We start from the raw sequence: 5,361 nt of genomic DNA, 5'->3' as shown, positions 1-5,361 counted from the left end.
ATAAAGAAAGCTGAGTGCAGAAGAATTGGTGCTTTTGAACTGTGGTGTTGGAGAAGACTCATGAGAGTCCCTTGGACTGCAAGGAGATCCAACCAGTCCATCCTAAAGGAGATCAGCCCTGGGTGTTCATTGGAAGGACTGATGTTGATGCTGCAACTCCAATACTTTAGCCACCTGATGAGAAGAGCTGACTCATTGGAAAAGACCCTGATGCTGTGAAAGATTGCGGGCAGGAGGAGAAGGGGACGATAGAGGATGAGATGGTTGGATGGCATCATCGACTCGAAGGACATGGATTTGGGTGGACTCCGGGAGTTGGTGATGGACAGGGAGGCCTGGCTTGCTGTGGTTCATGGGGTTGCAAAGAGTCGGACATGGCTGAGCGGCTGAACTGAACTGAACTGAATGTAAATAGCAGTGTTATTTTTAATAGCCAAGGCACAGAAGAAACCTAAGTGTCCATCAACAAATAAATGGATAAAGAATATTAATCCTTTATCATTCAGCCATAAAAAGAATGAAATAATGCCATTTACAGTAACATGGGTGGACCTAGTGATTATCATACTAAATGAAGTCAGACAAAAGTAAATACTATGATATCACTTATATACAAAATCTAAAAAATACTACAAATGAACTTGCAAAACAGAAACAGACACATAGGAAAAAACAAACAAACAAAAAAAACCTATGGCTACCAAAGAAGAAAGGGGGAGGAATAAACTAGGAGTATGTGATTAAGAGATACACACTATGAAATATTAAATAAACAAGAAACAAAGATATGGCACAGAAAAATATATCCACTATCATGCAATAACCTATAACAGAAAAGAATCACTTTGCTATACACCTGAACCTAACACAATATTGTAAATCAACTATATTTAATTAAAAAATAAAAATACATAGAAAAATCTTTATTCTGTTAACAGTCCACATACACCTCACACATTTTAGCTAAATTTCACTGAGAAAATGTGAAATACATTAATTAATACTCGGTATTAATTCTCTCAAACTTCTTTTCTTCCTTCAAACTGTCAGTCCTGAAACTGATTTGTAAGGACTTCCACTTCTTTATTTTTTGCATTTTAAACTTTTTATTTTACATTGGAATGTATTAATAATGTTGTGACAATTTCAGGTGGGCAAAAAAGGGATTCAGCCATACATATACATGTATACATTCTCCCCCAAACTCCCTTCCCATCCAGACTGCCACATAACAGTGAGCAGAGTTCCCTGTGATCTATAGTAGGATCTTGCTGGTTATCCATTTTAAATATAGCAGAGTGTACATGTAAATCCTAAACTCCCTATCTCTTCTCCCCATTCTTCCCCATGGAGGAGTAAGTTCATTCTCTAAGTCTATGAGTCTGTCTCTGTTTTGTAAATAAATTCATTTATATCATTTCTTTTTATATTCTGCATATAAAGGATGTTATATGATATTTCTCTTTCTCTGACTTCACTCAGTATGACAATCTCTAGATTCATCCATGTTGCTGCAAATGGAATTATTTCATACTTTTTTAATGGCTGAGTAATATCCTGCTGTATATATCCACCACATCTTCTTTATCTATTCCTCTGCTGAAGCAACATTTCGGTTGCTTCCATGTCTTGGCCATTGTAAATAGTGCTGCAACGAATATAGGAGTGCATGTATCCTTGTGAAACATGTTTTTCTCTTGGTATATGCCCAACAGTGGGATTTCAGGGTCAAATGGTAGCTCTATTTTTAGTGTTTTAAGGAACCTCTGTACTGTTCTCCATAGTGGCTGTTGTTATTGTTCAGTCACTCAGTTGTGTCCATCTCTTTGCAACCCCATGGATGTAGCATGCCAGGCTTCTCTGTCCTTCACCATCTCCTGGAGCCTGCTCAAACTCATCTCCATTGAGTAGGTGATGCCATCCAACCATCTCATTCTATTGTTGTCCCCTTCTCCTCCTGCCTTCAATCTTTCCTGGCATCAGGGTCTTTTCTAGTGAGTCAGCTCTTAGCATAAGGTGGCCAAAGTATTGGAACTTTAGCATCAGTCCTTTCAATAAATATGGAGGGTTGATTTCCTTTAGGATTGACTGGTTTGATATCCTTGCAGTCCAAGGGACTCTCAAGAGTCTTCTCCAGCACCACAGTTCAAATCCATCAGTTCTTTGGTGCTCAGCCATTTTCATGGTACAACTCTCACATCCGTGCATGGCTACTGGAAAAATCATAGCTTTCACTATATGGATGTTTGTCTGCAAAGTGATGTCTCTGCTTTTGAATATGCTCTCTAGGTTTGCCATAGCTTTCCTTCCAAGGAGCAAGTGTCTTTTAATTTAATGGTTGCAGTCACCATCTGTAGTGATTTTGGAATCCAAAAAAATAGTCTGTCACTGTTTCTATTGTTTTCTCATCTATTTGCCATGAAGTGATGGGACTGGATGCCAAGATCTTAGTTTTTTTGAATGCTGAGTTTTAAGCCAGCTTTTTCACTCTCCTCTTTAATTTTCATCAAAAGGCTCTTTAGTTCCTCTTTTCTTTCTGCCGTAAGGGGGGGTGTCATCTGCATATCTGAGGTTATAGATATTTCTCCTAGAAATCTTAATTCCAGCTTGTGCTTCATCCAGGTGGGCATTTCTCATAATGCACTCTACATATAAGTTAAATAAACAGGGTGATAATATACAGCCTAGATGTACTCTTTTCCCAATTTTGAATCTGTCCATTGTTCCATGTTCGATTCTAACTGTTGCTTCTTGACCTGCATACAGTTTTCTCAGGAGGCAGGTAAGGTGGTCCAGTATTCCTATCTCTTTAAGAATTTTCCATAGTTTGTTGTGATCCACACCGTCAAAGGCTTTAGCATACTCAATGAAGCAAAAGTCAATGGTTTTCTAGAATTATCTTGCCTTTTCTATGATCCAGCAGATGTTGGCAATTTGATCTCTGGTTCTTCTGCCTTTTCTAAATCCAGGTTGTACATCTGGAAGTTCTCGGTTTATGTACTGTTGATGCCTAGATTGGAGAATTTTGAGTATGACCTTCCTAGCATGTGAAATAACTCCAACTGTGTGGTAGTTTGAACATTCTTTTGCATTGCCTTTCTTTGAGATTGGAGTGAAAACAGACTTTTCCAGTCCTATGTCCACTTCTGGGTTTTCCAAATTTGCTAGTGTATTGAATTCAACACTTTAACAGCATCATCTTTTAGGATTTGAAATAACTCAGCTGTCATTCCATCATGTCCACTAGCTTTGTTCATAGTGATTCTTCCTAAGACCCACTTGACTTCACACTCCAGAATGTTTGACCCTAGGCAAGTAATCACACCATCGTGGTTATCTGGGCCATTAAGATCTTTTTGTACAGTATTTCTGTGTATTCTTGCCACCTCTTCTTAATAACTTTGGCTTCTGTTACCTCCAATCGTTTCTGTCTTTCTGGGGTGGCCAGTGAGGAGATACCCCTCGTCCAAGGTAAGGAGCAGCAGCTGCGCTTTGCTGGAGCAGCCGTGAAGAGATACCCCACATCCAAGGTAAGAGAAACCCAAGTAAGATGGTAGATGTTGTGAGGGCATCAGAGGGCAGACACACTGAAACCATAATCACAGAAAACTAGTCAATCTAATCACATGGACCACAGCCTTGTCTAACTCAACGAAACTAAGCCATGACATCAGGGCCATCCAACGGGCGGGTCATGGTGGATAAGTCTGACAGAATGTGGTCCACTGGAGAAGGGAATGGCAAACCACTTCAGTATTCTTGCCTTGAGAACCCCATGAACAGTATGAAAAGTCAAAATGATAGGATACTGAAAGAGGAACTCCCCAGGTCGGTAGGTGCCCAATATGCTACTGGAGATCAGTGGAGAAATAACTCCAGAAAGAATGAAGGGATGGAGCCAAAGAAAAAACAATACCCAGTTGTGGATGTGACTGATGATAGAAGCAAGGTCCAATGCTGTAAAGAGTAATATTGCATAAGAACCTGGAATGTTAGGTCCATGAATCAAGGCAAATTGGAAGTGGTCAAACAGGAGATGGCAAGATTGAACGTCAACGAATCAGCGAACTAAAATGGACTGGAATGGGTGAATTTAACTTAGATGGCCATTATATCTACTACTGTGGGCAGGAATCCCTTAGAAGAAATGGAGTAGCCATCATGGTCAACAAAAGAGTCCAAAATTCAATACTTTGATGCAATCTCAAAAATGACAGAATGATCTCTGTTCGTTTCCAAGGCAAGCCATTCAATATCACAGTAATCTAAGTCTATGCCCCAACCAGTAATGCTGAGGAACCTGACGTTAAACAGTTCTATGAAGACCTACAAGACCTTTTAAAACTAACACCCCCAAAAGATGCCTTTTTCATTATATGGGACTGGAATGCAAAAGTAGGAAGTCAAGAAACACCTGGAGTAACAGGAAAATTTGGCGTTGGAATACGGAATGAAGCAGGGCAAAGGCTAATAGAGTTTTGCCATGAGAACACACTCATCATAGCAAACACCACCAGATGGTCAACACCTAAGTCAGATTAACTATATTCTTTGCAGCTGAAGATGGAGAATCTCTATACAGTCAGCAAAAACAAGAACGGGAGCTGACTGTGGCTCATATCATGAACTCCTTATTGTCAAATTCAGTCTGAAATTGAAGAAAGTAGGGAAAACCACTAGACCATTCAGGTATGATCTAAATCAAATCCCTTATGATTATGCAGTGGAAGTGAGAAATAGATTTAAGGGACTAGATCTGATAGATAGAGTGCCTGATGAACTATGGATGGAGGTTCGTGACATTGTACAGGAGACAGGGATCAAGACCATCCCCATGGAAAAGAAATGCAAAAACAGCAAAATGACTGTCTGGGGAGGACTTACAAATAGCTGTGAAAAGAAGAGAAGTGAAAAGCAAAGGAGAAAAGGAAAGATATAAGCATCTGAATGCAGAGTTCCAAAGAATAGCAAGGAGAGATAAGAAAGCCTTCCTCAGTGATTAATGCAAAGAAATAGAGGAAAACAACAGAATGGGAAAGACTAGAGATCTCTTCAAGAAAATTAGAGATGCCAAGGGAACATTTCATGCAAAGATGGGCTCGATAAAGGACAGAAATGGTATGGACCTAACAGAAGCATAAGATATTAAGAAGAGATGGCAAGAATACACAGAAGAACTGTACAAAAAAACATCTTAATGACACAGATAACCACAATGGTGTGATCACTCACCTAGAGCCAGACATCCTGGAATGTGAAGTCAAGTGGGCCTTAGGAAGCATCACTATGAACAAAGCTAGTGGAGGTGATGGAATTCCAGTTGAGCTATTTCAGATCCTGAAAGATGATGCTGTGAAAGTG

General features: G+C 39.7%; 1 protein-coding gene across 1 annotated transcript in view; it reads right to left on the bottom strand.

Annotated features, from left to right (window-relative positions):
• The window catches only part of LOC104986728 (ATP-binding cassette sub-family A member 3-like), a 238,467-nt gene that overhangs the window by 72,960 nt on the left and 160,146 nt on the right, over positions 1-5,361 (bottom strand). The window lies entirely within an intron of this gene.

The sequence above is a fragment of the Bison bison genome, unplaced genomic scaffold, assembly GCF_000754665.1.
Source record: "Bison bison bison isolate TAMUID 2011002044 unplaced genomic scaffold, Bison_UMD1.0 scf7180017864072, whole genome shotgun sequence".
In the NCBI taxonomy this organism is placed as follows: Eukaryota; Metazoa; Chordata; class Mammalia; order Artiodactyla; family Bovidae; genus Bison; species Bison bison.
Note: the sequence above shows the minus strand (reverse complement) of the source record. Positions and strands in the feature narration are given on the sequence as shown.